Source organism: Cyanistes caeruleus, chromosome 5, assembly GCF_971803275.1.
Source record: "Cyanistes caeruleus chromosome 5, bCyaCae1.hap1.1, whole genome shotgun sequence".
NCBI lineage: Eukaryota > Metazoa > Chordata > Aves > Passeriformes > Paridae > Cyanistes > Cyanistes caeruleus.
Genome location: NC_141705.1, coordinates 73,067,812 through 73,088,809, shown reverse-complemented (window position 1 = coordinate 73,088,809; position 20,998 = coordinate 73,067,812). Strand labels below are relative to the sequence as shown.

The 20,998-nt window shown below is 42.3% G+C and overlaps 1 long non-coding RNA gene across 2 annotated transcripts; it reads right to left on the bottom strand.

The window, feature by feature from the left end:
* Positions 1 to 255: 255 nt before the first annotated feature.
* Positions 256 to 13,533, bottom strand: LOC111928961 (uncharacterized). Of its 2 annotated transcripts, none has more exons than XR_015287204.1 (3): positions 10,648 to 10,780; positions 10,233 to 10,369; positions 256 to 699 (listed from the first exon to the last, which is right to left on the bottom strand). It is a non-coding gene; the product is annotated as an uncharacterized LOC111928961 (long non-coding RNA). The 2 variants fall into 2 exon arrangements; XR_002864403.2 differs by lacking the exon at positions 256 to 699 and adding an exon at positions 13,454 to 13,533 and having other exon boundaries at positions 7,563 to 10,369.
* Between the last annotated feature and the right edge of the window lie 7,465 nt (positions 13,534 to 20,998).

Below are 20,998 nucleotides of genomic sequence, written 5' to 3'. Positions count from 1 at the left end.
TTCTGTGGATTAAAACAACATATGCTGTTCAAGAAGAGTCTCTAGCAGGCTTTATATTTAAGAAAATGAAACACTATCTATCATTTGTATTCTCAGATTTATATCAGAAGATAAAGCAATGGACTTAACTGTTGTCAAGTATTCCCTTAAGGTAGTCTGGGACTTAAAGGAATAGGATATGAAAGCTCATCTACCCATTAAGCTCTTAATCAGGCTGTGGTAGTGGAAAGAACAGGCAAGGAGACCTTCTTCTCCTTTTTATAAAGCCTTTATTGATCAGCCTGGATGGGGGCCCAAGGGGTCGCGCTCACTGCCACTGCTCCCTGTGGACACTGAAAAGAAGGAGATGCAAGCAGGTTTACCCAAAGGCAGAGGTGGGGCGTCCAACCTCACAGGAGCCCTATGGGAGACCTTTTTTATTTTGGCTTACTGAAAGTCCAGGGGGTGACTATAAGAGGGTCCTATCCTGTCATGGTGACACAGCCAGATGGCTTGGCAAGGTAGCTTGGTGTCCTGTCAGTCATCCAGTGTGGTCTGGTAAGTAGTCTGTAAGACGACTCGCTGGCTCTAGGGGTCCATATGTGGTGGTCTTACTTTCTGCTGTTGCTCAGACTCCTGGGAATCAGCATGGTTAGCATACCAGGTGGAGCCATTTGTTGCCATGTGGAAGTATAGGGGAGCAGTGGAGGCAGGGTCTGACTGAACAACAAACAAGAAATACAGGGTACAGCAACTTGGGACAGGGGTACAAGGTAAGTGGTTTCTGTTAATTTACAAACAGTAACTGTCCAACAAGAAACATGGCTAACTATATTTTAATTGTTCTTCACAGTAGCAAAGTACCTTTTGAAAATACCATATAAATGATCATCAGATATGAAAGATTTCATCTGCATTTCAGCTCTTGAGGGGAACTTTCCCTGCTTATTGTGATAGATTGGCATTTAAAAAACAAAAAGAAACAGCTAAAAAAGTTGAAGCTGCTAGAAGCTGATGAGAGTTTTTCTTCTGGCCAATAACTGGCCATTTCTGAAAATTAACTATTTTCAGAATTAAATTTAACTAATTTAACTAATTCTGAAATTTAACTATTGAAAAGTGAGATCAACCTGTGAACACTCCCCTTTAAACCTTTAGCCTGGGAATTTCTCTTTTTAGTTTCCAGCTTTGAAAGGTAGCAAAATTCCAGCTGGCTCCCGTCCCCTCTCCAGGCCATGCAGCTTGGGCAGGGCATGGGCTGGGCAAGAAATGAAGCCTGCAGAGCTTTCCCTGGCCCCACGTCGGGGCCAGGCTCTGCTCCAGCCTCCCGGGAAGCTTCTGGGGTGGCTAAAGTTTTTCACAGGGGCGCTCCCGGCTCTGAGTGTGCTGAGCTGAAACTCAATACTATAAACACCTGTGTCTTGAGCAATATTTTAACCCTTTCACTACCCAGATGAGACTTGCAGATTAATCCTTTTTCCAAGAAGAAAAGAAAGTAATCAAGTAAAAAACCAACATAAACTATCAAAAACAGTGAAAAAAATAATTAAACTTCAGATAAAAGAGAAAAATAAAGAAATACCTTAATAAACTAAAATATTCTTTTGTTAAAGCTATAAAAATAAACAATAATATTCTGAAAAAAACCTCCTTTAATTCATGACAGAGTATTTTGGGGGGAATGAAGTATTTCAAAGTGTGTATCTAAGCAAATGGTGAAGTAGTTGTGATCACATGAGATGCTGGAACAGGAAAAGAGAAGTGATAGTTGTTGAAGATTTGTGGCCTTCAAGAGACAAAGAAAAAAATTCTGTTTCCAGAGATAAACACAGAGACAGATGAAAATAATTTTTGCCTTTGAATAACTTATCCTTTTAATGACACCCCTTTTTGACTCAAGGCCCATAAGCACACCTCAGAGTGGTGCTGTTATAAATGAAATTAGAATTTTGACAACTAGGTCCCTTGAGTTAATAACAGTTTAATTAAAAATTAATACCATTTAATAAATTGAACAGTAATTTGGTATAAAAGAATACAGTTTAGTAAAAGAATATAATTTAGCAAAAAATTACAATTCATATATATAATCTGCCAGTAATTAAGTATGATTAAAACACAAGCAAAACTGACTGGGGTACGGGGAGGTCTTATCACCCCACCTCACATATAAAACTGACTGGGGTACAGAGGCAGTTCCCCACCCTGCCTCACGTACAAAACAAAGCACTTCAAGCTAATATATTTATATACTTTATGCTTATACATATTCATTAATGTTTCCCATAAGTTTCCTCCTATTTTTGATTTTTCTGATTTTATGTCACTTTTCTTCATGGCACATGCTTCACTTGTTGTTAGGGGGTTTTCACTCTTCTTTTGGTGGTCTTTTGGGGAAGGCTTAGCATCTTCCTCGCTGTCCTTTGGATAACCTTACACTTTTGCTTGTGCATACTAAGCATTATGTTATGTAAGTCTACTAATTAGTCTGATATTTACTGATTGTTAGGCCTGATGTCTAAAGTCATTCTAATTTAGTCCATCTCAAGGCCATTTTCGTCTTGGGACATCACTTATCTTCCAGACTACATCCTGTACCTCAATTTTAACCTGTAACATCTGTAAAGGGGTGCATTCTGCCTTGTAATACTGATTCTTTTGATTGCTTCTAATAATAACTTTCCAAATAGTTACAATTCAGTTAGCACGAATCAATTCCATTTATTACAGTGTGAAATGGGAAAAAAAAACTGATAGCAGTTTTCCTGGCGGCTAAAAAAATAGAAAGCCATGAAAAAAAATGGTTTTCTTGTGAAAAATTCCATAAATTGACCAAAAAAACCTTCTTTTTCTCTACAAAAACTGATGAAAATACTATAGCAAAGTTGAAACTGCTTTAACCACCAGGTTGTTTTATTTTGTCTCTATGTTGTTGATTAAACAAGAAAATAGTTAAGTAGTAAAGAAAAAGAGTTTCTGGAAATTTTATTCTGGTTTTCTTATTCTTGAAGCTTTGTTAATAAACTTTCTTTATTCCTTTTAAGTTTTAAGCCTGTTTAGCCCAACAAGAAATGAGTAAGTTTTCTAGTCATTTTTAGCTAATGCTTTAAAACCACAACACTTACATATATATAAATTCTCTGAAAGCCTGTCCATGTTTCCCTCTAAAATGGTTAACATGAACATTAATATTGTAGATTTTACATTTTCATTGTAAAAGTGTCATTCTGTAGATGCACATGAAAAAATCCCACACTGTTGAGCTATCTGACTATCACCTAGGTTGATCTTTCCATGTGTCTATTTATCTAATTTTGCTTTGTCTTGCTTACTGAAAATACTTGGTACTAGCCAAAGCATCCTAAATCCCCAAGCTGCAATCAGGCTTCTTCAAGATCTATCTTGTAATTATATTACCAATATGTTATCAAGGTCCTTTTGATGTAGATTTTTGTTGCTACCACTTGTTAGTGGCTTACATTTGTCTATATTCTTACCCACATTGCATAGCAGGTGAAAAAAATATATATAGGTTTTGGGATTTTAAGAGAGATGGGACCACTGAGAGAGATCTTAATGCATGACTTACTACTCTTCTTCTACAGTCTCAGGACAGAGTGAGAACATCTTCAACATGTTCACTAGATGTTTGTGGTCAGTAGTCACAAGACCACAGGTTACAAGATCTCTTAAAGGTTAATTAGCCAAACTACTGCCACATTAGTAAATTACTGCCACAAAGAATGTTTCTACTTTCACACCAATAGTTAATTATTTTGTCTTATACATCTTTGCTGCAATGCAGACTTTCTTAACCAATCATATAATGACACACAAAACTACTTTCTACACTCTAAAACTTACTTTTTTAACTATGTCTGTATCTTAACTTTAAAACCTTAAAACTTTCCACTACTTAGCTTAATGTCTTTCTGTCTAAACTACAAACCCATATCCTTGCCCATGGTCTCTAAATCTGGAAGCCTTCTCCAAGGTCTCAGGTTGAACCCTGTATTCATTTTTGTGTTTGGGCCTGCATGCACAAGATTTTGGGAGTTTTCTGTGCTTGGAATCTCCACATATAGGTGCCTAATATTTAACTCAAAATAAGATTCAAATCATCTAGGCTTCCTTTTTATCTCTGTGAACAGAGAGCCTCAGAGCATTCCAGTTTTGTCATTTATTTTGTATTTGTAAATCCTATTCTGAGTGTAAGGGGATTATGAGAACTGCAGGGGACAAGGGAATAATAATACTTACCAATATTTCCTTTGAAAAGTAGACCTTAAGTTCCCTAACAGTAAATCTTTCTAGTGAATTAGTCACAGAGATTCAGTGCAAAAACATCATATCTCTGCTGATGTTAAAAGTCTCTTCTAAACATACTTAAAACCATTTATTTATTTTATGAAACAGCTATTTTTCAATTGGTGATGTTTGCTTATTGATTACTGAGAAAAGTCAATAAGTTTTCTTTTGCAGTCATTCAAGGTTATTATAAATACATATTATAATATTGGCTTTTTGCAACTATTAAATGGATGTTATATGTATAATGTTAAAGTAACTTTTATAAAAATATGGTTTTTATTTCTGTTATCACCTAAACCTAGACTCAGTTAATAGCTGATATAGATATGCTTGTGGTAATTGAACAGCCTGCTTGGTTGGGATAATATCCAATGAAGATATGATGAAGACCCTGCTACTGATATGCCAACTATCAGCACCTACTATCTGAAGAAAGTATGGACCAGAACCCAAGCTGGAGGAGATAATAAGAACAGACTAAAACCACAGCCAAGAAATACTCATGCTTTAAAAATGTGGTCCCAAGGTGGAGCCATGCTGAACAATTATTGGAACATGTAAACTAGTTAGGGGAAAAGTTTTTATATATAATTGTTTATGAATGTGCAATAGGCTGATGCAATAGAAAAAGTATATAGAGGTTGTCTCCAAAATAGCAGGTGTGGTCTTGGCAAGCATCTGGTTGTTAAACTTTGCTTTATTATCTTTGTCTCCTATTGTTTTTTCTTAAACTTTTAAATTTTATCAAGAGAGTGAACCTCATTTTTTACAAGGTTATAAAAGATTTTCTTTCATTCATTAAGTATCTGCAGGAAAATGGCCTTTTCTACACACTAGTAAAAATATGGAACTGTTTCACTGCTTAAATTGCATGAAAGGTAAACTCAAGGATGACCTGGTTTGGGGGCTTTTACCAAAATCATAAAAATACAGGAGAGAAAGCAGGAGAGAATTTTTCAGAAGGTGCTATGCATCAGATAACTTCATCAAACACTTGATTTAGCATTTATAGGCCAAAGAAAATTGTCACAAGCAGTATTTTAATTAGAGGCAGAAAGAACATTCACCACTCAGTATTCTAATGCCAGTCCTTACAGGCAGTCTTTCTCTTAAGACCAAACCACCAGTAGTTCCTTTTTGCCACTAGTGTTTCATTCAATTATCAGTATCATAACTTAATTCTATTTACCCATTTAATTATAGATGCTTTTTTTTTGCTGAGTGGTTTAAGTTCAGTGTTAATGTGAAATTAAATGTTCATCTGTGAAAATGATTGTACATTTTTTATAGTTTATCTTTTTTTTTTTGGTAGGATTGCATTGAATCACATTAAAGAAGTTTGCAAGAAACACACTGTACCTAAAAGGCCACTTCATGCTAATAGACATCATCTAGCTTTTGCACACCAGCTATTTAAATCATGGCTCTCCAAACTTAAAACAGGACTTTAAACAGGTCTGAGAGCAAATTTTAAAATGGACTGAAATTCCCATTGTTGGAAATTTTAGAATGTTTTAAATTTTTTATGTAACTTTAGTCAGTTTTTTTTGCCTTTGCCCCGAGGGAAGGGAATTGAAGTTTCTTTTCAGGGGACTGCTACACCAGGTGAGGTCTGATGAGCTTAATATCTTGATAGACTAGGAGTAGTACAGAAGGTACGCAAAAGATAATGACCATTAACAACCATCATCTCCAAACGTCACCCCTGGCATGGTCAGAGACAATTGGTCTGGGAAAAGAGAGATAAGAATGAGAACCTAATCAGCATCTGAGGCAAAGAAATCCAATAGGAAATAAAATACTAAGAACTACGCAACTTGGGACCAGTGAACATTGAACCAATGAATTTCTGTGGGGTTTGATGTGGGTATGAAACGTGAAAAATCTATTAAATTTCATGTGTGATGGGATGATTTTCTCTGCAAAGCCTGGGCAGTGTGTGGATGAAATTACTTCTGTTGCACATCTGGCCAGAAAAACATCCTGGCCAGAATAAAGTAATCCTTTGATTCTCTAACACTAAATCTGGTTTTTTAGAGGTTTTTCTTTGTTTTTTGTTTTCCCCCACAGTTTTGGTGACACCATGGCAACTACTTAGGATGGCATGAAAAAGAGGAGCTACACCATCACTTGTCAAAACAAGTATGGCTGGAAATAGGAAAGGGATTTCTTCCCAAATACAGAAAAATAAAATACATCAATTGCAGTATTACAAGACAAAAGAGATAGTTAATCGAAATAACATTCATATTATTTTCATTGGCTTTTTTAGCAAACTACAAGGCATAAAATCCCTTGTTGAGCAGCCACATGTAATCAAACCAACCTGAGACTAAATTCTAAAAGCACTTTAATAAGATCACTGTAGAGACATACCGGGGAACACACGTCAGAGACTGAAATGTTTTAATTTATGACTTAGACATCTTTATGAAATATTTTTGCCTATTATAGCAAAACTATATAAAAGCTGCAGAGAAGACTACCGCTCCTTGTCTAAGGCCCTGGACTGCAGGTTGATGGAGATAAGATAAAGTGACTCAGGTCTGGGCTAGGAGACAAAGAATACATTCACACAGAGATCAGGCTTAGTACCTTTGAGGTGGAGACCACAGCACCGGGGCTATCAGTTGCCAGGCTGGCTAAGACCCCCACAACAAAGTGGGGGAGGAGGACTAAAAAAAGTAAAAAAGCCTCTGCTTGGAGGCCGTGAACATCCATCTACTGTGAACATCCATCTGCATCTGCTGTGCAGACCTGCTCAGCTGTGCAGCGCTTCATCCTGGGAAAAGCTGCATTTACATGAAAGACAGTAGAGGGGGTGTCATACCCTGTCAAAGGGGTCTGTAGCAGAGCACTGCAGCATGATGCAAAAGAGCGTGTGTTGCAAGTGACAGTGTCAAACTTCCGCTCTCCAGGGGAGGCACCTGGGCATTCCCACCGGCCCCAAACAGATATGAATCCATTGGATTCTATACTTTTCCGTGCAGGGCTGTAGGGGACCCCCACCTCCCTCCCTCCCTCCCTCCCTCCCTCCCTCCCTCCCTCCCTCCCTCCCTCCCTCCCTCCCTCCCTCCCTCCCCCCCCTCCCGCCTGCACTCCCTCCCCCCCCTCCCGCCTGCACTCCCTCCCTCCCGCACTTCCTTCCTTCCGCACTTCCTTCCGCACTTCCTTCCGCACTTCTGCACTTCCTTCCTTCCACACTTCCGCACTCCCGCACTTCCTGACTTCCTTCCAGACTTCCTTCCTTCCACACTTCCTTCCTTTCTTCCTTCCTTCCTGACTTCCTTCCTGCTTTCCTTCCTTCCTCCCTGCCTTCCTGCCTGCCTTCCTGCCTGTCTTCCATCCTGCCTTCCTTCCTGCCTTCCTTCCTGCCTTCCCACCTGCCTTCCTTCCTGCCTGACTGCCTTCCTGCCTTCCCGCCTTCCTGCCTGCCTTCCTCCCTCCTCCCCCGCTCCCTTCCTTCTCTCTGCCTCTTTCCCTTTGCCCCTTTTACTAGTAAATAAAAAGTATCAAATTTTTTGGCACCAACAACTTAATTTGATTTTAATCAAGTCTTGGGGTATTTTCAGACCTTTCTGGGTCAATCTGTACTATTCACAGACTTAATTTTCTTTGCACTTCTGTGTTTAAACTGCTTCATAACAACATGTCATAAGGAAAGATAAGAATAATAAGAATAAGAATAAGAATAAGAATAAGAAGAACAAGAACAAGAACAAGAACAACAAGAACAAGAAGAAGAAGAAGAACAAGAAGAAGAACAAGAACAAGAACAAGAAGAACAAGAACAAGAAGAAGAACAAGAAGAACAAGAAGAACAAGAAGAACAAGAACAAGAACAAGAAGAACAAGAAGAACAAGAAGAACAAGAACAAGAAGAACAAGAAGAACAAGAACAAGAAGAACAAGAAGAACAAGAAGAACAAGAAGAACAAGAAGAACAAGAACAAGAAGAAGAACAAGAAGAAGAACAAGAAGAAGAACAAGAAGAAGAACAAGAAGAACAAGAAGAAGAAGAACAAGAACAAGAAGAACAAGAAGAAGAACAAGAACAAGAAGAACAAGAGGAAGAAGAACAAGAAGAACAAGAAGAACAAGAAGAACAAGAACAAGAAGAACAAGAGGAAGAAGAACAAGAAGAACAAGAAGAAGAACAAGAAGAACAAGAACAAGAAGAACAAGAACAAGAAGAAGAACAAGAAGAACAAGAAGAAGAAGAAGAAGAACAAGAAGAAGAAGAACAAGAAGAAGAAGAAGAAGAAGAAGAAGAAGAAGAAGAACAACAACAACAACAACAACAACAACAACAACAACAAGAACAACAAGAACAACAAGAACAACAAGAACAACAAGAACAAGAAGAACAAGAACAAGAACAAGAAGAACAAAAAGAACAAGAAGAACAAGAAGAACAAGAAGAAGAAGAAGAACAAGAAGAAGAAGAACAACAACAACAACAAGAACAAGAAGAAGAACAAGAAGAAGAAGAAGAACAACAACAACAACAACAACAAGAACAAGAAGAACAAGAAGAACAAGAACAAGAAGAACAAGAAGAACAAGAAGAACAAGAACAAGAACAAGAAGAACAAGAAGAAGAACAAGAACAAGAAGAACAAGAACAAGAACAAGAAGAACAAAAAGAACAAGAAGAACAAGAAGAACAAGAAGAACAAGAAGAACAAGAAGAACAAGAAGAACAAGAAGAAGAAGAAGAAGAACAACAACAACAACAACAACAACAAGAACAAGAAGAAGAACAAGAAGAAGAAGAAGAACAAGAAGAACAAGAACAAGAACAAGGACAAGAAGAACAAGAACAAGAAGAACAAGAACAAGAAGAACAAGAACAAGAAGAAGAACAAGAAGAAGAAGAACAAGAAGAACAAGAAGAACAAGAACAAGAAGAAGAAGAACAAGAAGAAGAACAAGAAGAAGAACAAGAAGAACAAGAACAAGAACAACAAGAAGAACAAGAAGAAGTAGTAGTAGTAGTATATTTTCCATAAACTATACTGTTACTGCTCCTAGATTTTTTTTGTTGTGTGTTAATTATTTTAATTTTATAAAAGCATCACTATGCTCTTCCTTAATTTCACCTTTGCTTCCATACACTGCCAGTGGGCATATCACTAACTAGATTTCTGATTTTTGTGAGATCTGTCTTTCTCTTTCTTACTTTCCCTGTCTCATTATTTTCAAATTAAATGGCATTAACACTACACTTAAAAAAAATTTCCCAGAGGTAGTCTTAACAAGTCCTACTCCAGTACCTTCATAAGCTTTATATTTGAGCAAAGACATCATGGTGGCAATTTAGGATTCAGAACACTAACTGTGCTCAAATTCCTTCCAATCCAAGTACAGTTGGCTGAGAGTTGATTTTCCATTGCAATGTGGTCTTGGCTTGTGTACATTGTATAGAGTAGGCTGCCTGCCAGCCTTACCACTGCCATGCAGGACTAATATAATATTATCTAGATGTACATGTTTATTTCCTTGCAAACTACCACAAAAAGAACCGGAATTTTTTCTTAACTAGGAGTGATATTATTATTTGATTGACATTCCTTCCAAGGGAAACTAAATCATTACAAATTCCTGACTGAAATAGAACTGTAATTGAGTAGTTGACTCCATATTGCAAAATCTCTACTCTTTTGCAGTCTGGTCTAGGTTCTCCATAATGATTTCTGGGGTGGAGATGATGCATTTGCTACCTGGTCATAAATCCCAATTTGATACATCTTGATTTTTATTTTAAGACAAAGACTGAAATTCTGTGCTTAATACTAATGGCCATGTTTCCCTAACATCATCTCATGGTTTATCCACTGGGTAGTTGCTGATCCAAAGAAACAACTGAAGTACTTTAAGGAGGAAAATGTAGGAATTTCACTTAAAGGCAAAAATTTATACCTTTGTTACCAGGCACTCACCTACAACTAAAATTCTCCTTCTGTGCTATTAAAAACGTTGGGTGTACAGTGAATAGGATCAGAAAATCCCCTGGGGCTAAAAGCACACTGATGAGCTTCACGCATTCATTTCAGCTCCAAACTGCTTCCCAAGATGACTGTACTGACACAAAAAAGGGAGTGGGAAGGAACAGAGAAAAAAAGATGGATTAGTTTTTGATTGTGTGCCAGCATAAAGCATTCATAAAGCTGCTACCTAAGGGTTGTTTTGAAGCTTGTGCTACCCAGAGAGGTTGTGGCTCCACAGAAATTTTTCATTTCATAATAATTCTCACTGCACCATCACCTCTTATAATCCCCTTGGTACAGCTAAAAGTACTGGGGCATGTCCATGAAGGAGCACTTTTGGGGGTAAGGAAGTGAATATGTAACATACTTCATGACTTCTTGAGTACAGTGGAACTTGAGAGGTGTAATTCAGATCCCAGTCTATACAGAAAGTTGTTGTTTCTGATTCTTCTCTTTTTTGAATCTAAGCTTTTCCTTCAATGCAATACTGAAGAGCAGATCTAGAAAGTCAAAAATCAAAACAGAGAGGGTGAGAGAGCAGAAAACTCTACCGATTTTGAGTATCAAACTCCAAAACTGTAATTCTGAGAACTAGCATTCAGTCCCCATCTAATCTTGGTCATGGTGTGGAGGAATTTTGTATCTCTTCTGAACTCTATGAATAGAATCATAGAATGATTTTGATTGAAACTACCTTAAAGAGCATCTAGTTCCATGAGCAGGAACATATCCCTAAAGACCAAGGTGCTCAATCCAACCTGGCCTTGAACATTGCCAGGAGTTGGTGGTCCACAGCTTCTCCAGGCAACATGTGCTAGGGCCTTACCATCCTCACAGAGATTTTTTTCCTAACATCTATGCTAAATCTAGTCTTTCAGTTTGAACCTCAGTTTGAATTCCTTATCCTATCACTACAATTCCTGATGAAGAATCCCTCTCCAGCTTCCCCGTAGCCCCTTTCCATTCTTGAAGGTTGCAATGAGATCTCCACACGACCTTCTCTTCTCCAGGCTGAACAGCCCAAACTTTCTCAGCCTGTCCTCATTGGGAAGGAGCTGCAACCCTCTTACCAACTTCCTGATTGTAACAGCTATAGTTGGTATATAGCTGCACAGATAATTAGGTTTAACAGATACCAGCTAGACCCACCTAGCTCACTAGAGAATAAAGGTAAACATGACATGATAGTGATAGGTTGGGTTCAAATTCAAATAGAGGACCAGAGCCAATCCTTTTGAAGTATGAATGCAACCATAGCATTGGCCAGTAAACTGGGCAGAGTTGACACCTTTGACCAATCATGTCTGTAAGTATGGGAAATTTGAACGCCCTATAAAATGAGCTGCCTAAGAATAAACTTTGGCTGTTGTGGCATGAACCTAGTGTGTGCTTGCTACTTTGCCTGTGTCTGAAACTGTAACAATTGGTGACCTGCTGATGTGATCCAACAGCTGCCCTGAGAAGAGACGAGTGGGGAGACAGGTGGGGCAGTGTGTAAGAGCTGCCTGCAGCCTTCGAGTTGTAAAAAGCAGTGGAGAACTGTGGGGCAGCCTAGAGAGCTTCCTGCAACCTTTGAGTTGCAAAGTCCCAGTAGAGAAGAGCAGTGTGGAGACAGAGCTGCCTGAAGCCTTTAGAGCTGCCTAGAGAAATGGCATGGAGAGCTGTCTTTGGTTTGGACCCCTTCAAGAACTGGAAACTTCGCCAGGAACATGAGAGCATGGGCTTCAGTACCAGAAGACCCTGTTCATGAGGTATGAAATTTTTTTACATTATAAAACTGTAGAGGCTTATGGAACAGGCTCTAAAAGCCACTGCAGATATTATAAAATCATGGAGACTTGTTTCAGACTAGCTGAGGTGGTTGGAAGCTGTTATAGATACATAGTATAATATTGGCTTTTTGCAAGTATTAACATGAATGCTATATGTATGTTAAAATTACTTTGCTGTATGAATACAGTTTTTATTTCTGCTATTAGCAAAAATTTAGGCGTAGTGGTAATAGTTTATATAGTATGCTTGAACTGTCCGCTTAGTTGGGATAACATCTGTTGTGGTTTTAAAGCAGTAACTAAAAAATTACTAGAAAACTTACTTATTTCTTGCTGTGAGATATGGATTAGAACAAGAGCAAAACAGGCTTAAAAGGAACAAAGAAAGTTTATTAACAAAAACTACAAGAATAAGAAATAGAATAAAACCTCCAGAAACCATTTTTTTCCCCCAACTACCCAACCATTTTCTTGTTCACATGACAACATAGAGACAAAAAAAATTTGGTGGTTAAAACAGTCTCAATTTTTGAAATAGTCTTTTCATCAGTCTTTGTAGAGAACAAGAAGTCTTTTTCTGCTAATCTATGGAGTTTTTCACAAGAAAACCATTTTCTTCGTGGCTTTCTATTTCTCTGCCACTTGCCTGGAAATTTTGCCATCACATCATTTCACACCACTCTGAGGTGTGTTATGGGTCAATGAGTCTAGGGATGTCATGTTTAAGGATGAGTTATTCAAAGGCAAAAGTTCTCTTCATCTGTCTCTGTGAGCCTCCCTGGAAACAGAAGTTTTCTTGTTGCCTCTTAAAGGCCACAGATTTTCAACTATTACTTCTCTTTTTCTGTTCCAGCATCTCATAGGATCACAGCTAGTTCACTATTTGCTTAAAATCCACACTTTGAAACACTCTATTCCTCCCTATATACTATGTCATGAATTAAAGAAGTTTTTCCAGAACACTATTGTCCATCTCCATAGCTTTAACAGAAAAATATTTCAGCTTATTAAAGCATCTCCTTATTTCTCTTCCCCCTCTGAAGCTTAATTCCTTTCTTCACTGTCTTTGATAGTTTATGGTGTCTCTTTACATGTTGATCACTCTCTCTCTCTTCCCCTCCCTCTGAAAAAAAAAAAAAATTAATCTGCAAGTCTCATCTGGGTAGTAAAAGAGTTAAAGTCTTGCTCAAGCTGCAGGTGTTCATGATGTCAGGTTTCAGTTCAGCAGCAGAAACTGCAGCCAAGACAGGAACCGGCCTGGCCTGTCCTGGGCCTGTTCTCCTCCCCCCGCCCCCAACTCTGTGGCCTTGTCTGGCCTGGGGTGAGGAAGAGGCTGAGCTGGAGCCCCGTTACCTCTTCAGAAGCCGGAAACTAAAGAGAGCCAGAAATTCCCGGACTTACATTTTAAGGTGGTATTCACAGGTTGATCTCACTTTTCAATGATCAAAACCACTGTCAGTTCTCAGAAATGGTTAGTTACTGGCCAGGAGAAAAAACTCCCATCAGCCTCCAGCAGTTTCAACTTCCCTAGCTCTCAAATCCAGTCTTAAAGGTGCAGAACTTAATATATAACATAAACCAGGCATTTGGAGATACCAGTATCATAAAGTCATTCCAGGACAACATCCAGTGAACAGATAATGAGGACTCTGCTGCTTATCAACACTCACCGTCACTTAGAAAGAAGGTGCCCAGGCCCAAATTAAGACGTGATAAGAAAAAGATATTATCACTATTAGCATGTGTTAAAAATGCGTGTTCTAGAAAGGCAGACCCAAGGAGTGGCCATGCAAAACAGTTCTTGGAAAAGTTTGAATATGCTTAATTGTTTATGAATACACAATTGGCTGATGCAATGGAAATGGGTATCTAAAGGGTGTTTCCAAAACATCAGGTGTGTTCTTGGCAGAATGCCAAGCACCTGGCCATTTTAACCCTTTGCTTTATTGTCTTTGTCTACTATTGTCTTTTTTATTAAACCTTTTAAAATTTCACCAGGAAAAATGAACATCATTTTTCACAAAGCCAGGAAAAATGCAAAAGCAGCTACTAAGACGCCAGTGACAGCTGCTCAAAATGGCAGAGAGCATATGGCGCTGGAGTCACTTACCCAAGATGGCGGAGTGTGTGTGCCAGAAATTGGAAAATATACCAGCAGCCCTGCCACTGGTGCCCGGGGCTGTAGACTGCTGCATACCACCTTATCTGCAGTCAAGTTTCAAGAAACCTGTGAAACACTGAGGCAGCCAGTGCCACAGTCAGTGTCCAAGAGACTGGGAGACTTGGCTGGTGCAAACAGCACCCAGGACCATGAGACATCGCATCATGCCAGTTTCAAATGGCCCCAGACTTCAGCAGGTTAAAGCCGCACTGCCGGTCACCACCAACAACTGCATTACTTAGCAACAACTGCAGGCACCAGATACATCCACATGGCCTGCATGGCAGCTACCAAGCTGCCACCACTAATGTCAGCATTGCACACAATTTCGCCTGTGCCCTGACTGCCCAAGCTGCCACCAGAGTCTGTGGCTGTGGAACACCATGTCTCATTGCAGCTGAATCCAAGCTACCACTCTGCATGTGCAGACCAGAAAAAGGAGGATGCTTGTGCCACCACAGCAGTCCCTCCATGTCGTGGGATCTATGTTTCTATGTCTCTAGACAACAACTGTAATTTTACTGGGACTGTGGTAGGAGAACTGAAAGATGGGCCCCAATCCCCCTATTTTCCCTTACCTAGAGGGAAGCCCCAACAGTGTCACAGGAGAGCCCATGCTGCCCTGTGCCATTCTGTGTTGGCTGGAGCGGAGGATGCCCTTTTCAACAGCTCATCCCCTTTTGATATGCTTTCTGTGGAGGTCCAGCAGTGGGGGAAGGGCACACAGATCTGCAAAGACACGGTGCCGTGACAGCAGCAGTGAGTTCACTATATCAAGAGGATGCCTGGCACTCTGGGCCAATCCCAGCCATGCTGAAGCGTCCCACCCCAAAAAGGGGGTCCCTGGGATCCCACCCCTGTGCTAAGACTGAGGACTGAGGCATGGGCAAAGCCCCTGTGGGGAGCCTGGCGAGTGGAAAGCAGTGGCAAAGGTGGTGGGAGGAGGAGTGCAGGGGTGTCATGTTGTGGGGTCCTAGCTATCAGGCCGTCCCAAAAAACTGGTGACAGCCACATGGTACAGCCACCATGCAGCACCAAAGGCTACCCTTTCAGCAAGCCCAGCAGGACGTCAGCAGCTCCCTTTGTGTGGGCAGTGAAGAGGTAAACCAAGGAACTTAGTAGAGCCAGCCAAGGCAATGCCGACAAAGGCAGCACTGAGTTTCCTACCACACATACATGGCAGCCTTTGCCTAGTAAAGTGCGGCCACTCTCCAGTACTTCAGCAGAGCCCCAAAGCCACTCAACCTGCTACTGCTTTGACTTTGCCAAGGATCTCATACCTTGCAGATCCTAATAAGGTGATACGAAATGGAAGAAAAGATCGGGCTAGTTTAATAGCCCCTTCCTCAAGAGGGAGGATTGAAGCATTTGCATGTGCTAAAGTTGGAACTGATTCATATAACATATGTTTGTTAGCTAATTATTTTGCAATTATTATGAAGGTGTCACACCAATGTTAGGAATATGGACAACAGTTTGCTAAATATGTCCTTAAGTTTATATAGTCCAATGTTTCTTGATTTTGCTTTTATGTACTCTGCAGGCATCATGCTTGCTCCATCAACCTAGAAAACCTAAAACACCTGTGTTTTAAATTTAAATTGTCAAATGCTGTCAAGAGTGTTTACAGCTTATAGCTAAACTTACAGTTTCCTGCAGTTAATTCATAGAATGTTTTTGCCTTTACTATTCAAATAGTAAAAAAATAGTGATTCCTATCTTCAAATAGTGATTCCTACATGATTTGAGGAGTCAGTGCTAATATTAAGCCTATGTTACCACTATCCCAGACCCCTAATTTAAGATTTCCTTTTATGAATAGAGGGTCCTGTAATAATTCTTATTAATAATATCCTTTCAAGTAGAAATTAACTGATGTTTCCTTTTCAAGGTATTCTTTCTAAAATACAGCCCATCCAAGTAGATTTCAGATGTGCTAAAAGGATGCCAAAACCAGGGTGTGGTAAGCCAGGATGTCTGGCCATCCCAGCCACTGTAGCCCACCAACACTGGACATGACACATAGTTACCATGGAAGCAAACATCCATTTCAATATTGGATCCTATGTACACCTTCAACAGTTTTAGTAATCATTTTCTTTTCAAATACGCATCAAATTTCAGTATAATATTGTGAAATATATAAGGATGTTGGTTTAACTTAATAATTCTCTCCCATATAAAATTCACAGTAATTTTCCAAGCTGTTTTTATCCTCAAAAGGAAAGGAATCTTCTTTGTAAAATATTACCTGGTGTATGCTTGTTGCTTTGCCTGTAACACCTGGACCTCCTCTGGACTTGCTCCAGAAGGTCCATGTCCATGGAGGGGGCCCAGAGCTGGATGCAGCACTGCAGGTGGAGTCTCACCAGAACAGAGCAGAGGGGCAGAATGCCCTCCCTCCCCTGTTGCCCACACTGCTTTGAATGCAGTCCAGGATACGTTTGGATTTCTGGGCTGCAAGTGCACATTGATGCCTCATGTTGAGCTTTTCATCAACAAAATCAACTTTTCCTGACTATCTAGCATTGTATCCTTGCTCAGCCCAGAACTGCCAGTCTGATAATGTTGACAAATCTAAAAATGCAAGAGAAAATCCTCTACCTAAATTGCCCAAGGATTAGCAGATTTTCTCACGGCATGATTCTATTAATAAAAAAAAAGTCACTTTAGCATCACTATCATGACTCCATTCCATTTTGCATGAGTGGGCTTGCAAAGTGATTCTGTGAACTGTACCAGGTACAATACCAAGCAGAGCAACTGAAGCCCACTCTTCTTCCCCATTGAGCTCCCTGATCATTTAAATGCCCTAACCACTGGCCATTGATACAGACACGGTTTTTCTGGTCCTCTCTTTTGATCCTATGCTTTCCTGAGAATGACCAAAGACATTATTCTTTCCCAGAGTTACAGAACTATCTCAGAAAGAAGAAAATGAATTCAAGGCCTGACCTCCTACATAAGTGCTCTAAACAAAAATTAACAGCTGCATAATGAGAGAGGACTTTGAGTGTCACCCTGAAAATCAAGCTTTCTAACATTGTTTTCATAGTTTCTAAACACTTTCCCAGGAAAGTAACTATAACCATAGATGTTTATACATTCCATTAAAGATATGTCTTTTGATGGATGTTTCTTACAACCAGTGTGGTTGGGAAGGTGTTAACCTGACTATCCAATCCCTGGTCATTGTCGAGAATCTATAAATACTGAAACGACAGAATAAAGCTTCTTCTTCCTCTACCATACATCGAGTGGTGTCTGTGTAAATAATTTTGCGTCCGACAGTGACATCTGGTGACCTTTGACAGGTATTGCAGGTGATGGTAGCGGTGTCATTGGTCAGTCCTGAGCCATGGCTACCTTTGGATTGTTGCCGATGGAGGCATCGGTTGTGGGGTTTTGGCACGCTGTATTCAATTGGAAGCAGATTGATGTTTCAGATGCTGATTTTCAGCGGTTGTAGGCTTATGGCAGAGCTAAAGGGTTTTTTTCCTGTGGTTGAGACGTTTTTTTCGAAGCCAGCTTGGGATGCGTTAGGTGATTCCCTGATTCAGGCAATGTCCGTGGCATATGATGCTGACATGGCTCGGCTTCTGGTGATCTGGCGGCAGTGTGACTGCGCTCTGAACAGCTGTGCATCCTCTTCGGCCAGTTCTGTGGCTGTTTTCTCTGACCTGGATGATGAGGACGGCTTGGATTCCAGCCTTGGGAGCAGGGTGGAGTTTTCTCTCTCCTCCCGTGATGCGGGGCTGGGAGTAGGCTGTGGCTCAGGTTCTGAGGTTGGCTCCCCCGGGGTTGCTGGGGGCCGCAGCAAGCTGGGTCCCGGCCATTGGGCCATTGGGGGTTCCATGGAGCAGATGGGCATGGCCCCGCCTCACCCAGTGCCCAGGCGGCAAAAGCCCAGGGCGGGGTCGCCTTCTCTGTGCGTTTCCAGTGCAGAGCGCCGTGGAGCTGCCTGAACAAGGGTCTGCACAGCCCCTGGAAGAGGTGCAGGGGAAGGTTCGATGCTCTTGGTGTGACTGGGCTGTGCCGTACCCCACAGGAGTTGGGGGCGGGGGGATGGGGCGGGCTCCACGCCGGCTGCTGCGCATGCTCAACAAGCGCTGTCCCGGAGGGCGGAGGTTTGGGTGACAGTTTCTCGGCTCCTGTCCCAGTGGGCGGGGTGCCTGTGTTGCTCTGTGTAGAGCGGCTGTAGAGCCATGTGCAGCGCGGATGCTGGACTGGCTGCTGTGGGTCCCGTGATGTGGGTTTCCCCTCCCACGAGCCCAGGACAACCCCTGGCAGCGGGACAGGGAGGTGCCGTGGCTCCGCGAGCCTCCATCTCCTGCTTTGGGGGTGGACCACCCCAAGCTGACTCCACCCCACTTTGCCTCAGGTTCCTGGGTGATGCCCTAGCCTGCAGGTGGAATGGGGTCTCCCCTTCTGTCTCCTGTAGCCAGGATGGCCGTGGCAGGTCCGGACCCTGCATTATTTACTATTGGCACAGGCGGTGCCAAGATACTGCTGTCATGAAGCCAGTGGCCCCCAGGGGCAAAGGTCCCAGGGCTGGTGGGGCTTCTTCAGCTGGCCTGTGGACTTTGCCTCCTGGCCAGACAACCATACGACTGCAAGACCAGGTGTGATTTTGGGAGGCGGTGAGAGCCAAGGTTGATGAGGTGGCTGGTCATGCTTCTGAACATAGCCCCCTGGACATCAGGGATGGGTCCTCTGATTCTGCTGGTGCTACGGTGGCTCTGACGCTGAGCGCTGTTGCGATGTCTTCCAGCCAAATGCCTGGCTTTGTCTCGGGGGACTCTGTGAGACAGGACACGGCAGGCAAGACTGTTCCTCCGGAGGGTTATCAGGTATTCCCTGTGCTTCAGCATGTGACTCAGAGGACCTATCAGCCATTATCCTGGAAAGCTTTGGTAAACCTCTGGGAGATGGATGAGAAACATGGGTTAGGGTCGAATGAAGTTATGAAGGCTCTTCGGGGCCTTGTTGGTGATGTCCTAGTACCTTATGATATCTGGAGTTCAGCCTGTGTTCTTTTTCAGCTGGTAGAATATGACTTTTTCGTATCCCAATGGGCTCAGAGGGCCTGTTGAGTGGTGCAGCAGAATACTGCCTTGGGTCAGCGGGATCCCAGGCAGGTGCTTGGTTCTGATGCTTTGCTCGGCAAAGATGGCTTTGCTGACATTTGTAGGCAGGTTGGCCTTGACCCTATGGTGCTTGAGCAATGCAAAGAGATGGGCATGGCACCATTAGTGCAGACCATAGAATTGGCCGCCCCGAAGGAGCCTTTTGTGACTGTTATCCAGTGGCGTGACGAGTCTTTTCTGAGATTTGTGAATTGGCTGTCTGCTTCTGTGGAGAGGCAGGTGCAGGATCACAAGGTGAGACAGATTGTGCTCAAAAACCTCTCAAGGTCTAATTGTAATGCCGTGTGTCGGAGGATCATTGGGATGCTTCCTGGTGATCACTTGCTGCTGCAGATGGAACAGGCTTGTGTAGAGGCAGGTGTTGCTGCTGAGAAGCCCCCTACCATGGCTGCTGTGCTGCGGCCAACTTCAGTGAAGGGACAGGGTGGACAGTGGCGACAGGGGATTGCTCAGGCCAGCAAGAAGCAGAAAAAGAAAGTGACGGGGGTCTCTACTCCCTTGTTTTTCTGTGCACAGTATGGTAGGCCAAATCATGCAGCGAGTGTGTGCAAGGCAAAGGTTCATGCCACTGGTCAGCCTCTGCTGGGCTCAGGAAATGGGAAACAGAGTGTGACGGAGAGACACGCTCAGACACAAACCTCTCTTCACACCCTGGAGCCGATGGAGGTTTGCTTGGCCAGCTCATAGCCAGCACCTCCGGCTCAGCGGGTCTTGATGTCTGCATGGCAGACACAGTTGTCTTGGACTCTTGCAGGATGCACAGGGTTCCTTTGGATGCTTTTGGTCTGGGGGGTGAGGGCATGAGTGGGTTCTTCTTGTGGGGAGATCCAGTACCACTGCTCAGGGCATTGTGGTGCACCTGGGAGTCATCAATTCAGATTTCACAAGGTGGATTTATGCCATGGTTTCCATGCTCACCTCCCCTGCCACTATCCCTGCAGGCTTGCTCAACTTGTGCCTTTTAAGTCTTGTGTTTGCAGGGCTGAGAACCAGCTCTGGGTCCACTGGGCTGCCTCAGGCTCACTGGACTGCTGTCCTGACAGCCAAGGAACATCCTGAACAGGTCTGCACCCTGTCCATCCCTGGTGAGACACCACCAGAGGTTAGCCTCTGTGGGCTTCTTGACACTGGAGTGGACATCATGATTATCAGGTTTGCTGACTGGCCCCTGGAGTAGCCCTTGGAACCAGTGCGGACGTCTGTCGTGGGGTTGCCAGGAGCAGCACAATGCTATGTGAGCCGGAGGCCCATGTCCATCGTGAACCCAGAGGGAGACACAGCCATGATTTGGCCATTCGTTACGTGCCCCACAGATAACTCTCTGGGGGAGGGATGTTCTGGCTGCATGGGGAGCGCGTATGGGGATGGATTTTTGATGGGGGCCACTGTGCTGGAGGGTGCAGACTGTCCAGCGCCTCCTATATGGTGGCTGGTGGATAAACTTGTTTCAGAGAACCAGTGGCCCCACCCTCATGATAAACTGGTCACCCCCCATGATTTGGTGCAAGAACAGTTGGACAAGGGTCATCTGGAGCCTTTGACCAGTCCCTGGAACACTCCTGTTTTCTGTATCAAGAAGAAGTCTGGGAAATGGAGGTTGCTACAAGACCTCCAGAAAGTTAATGCTATGATGGAAAG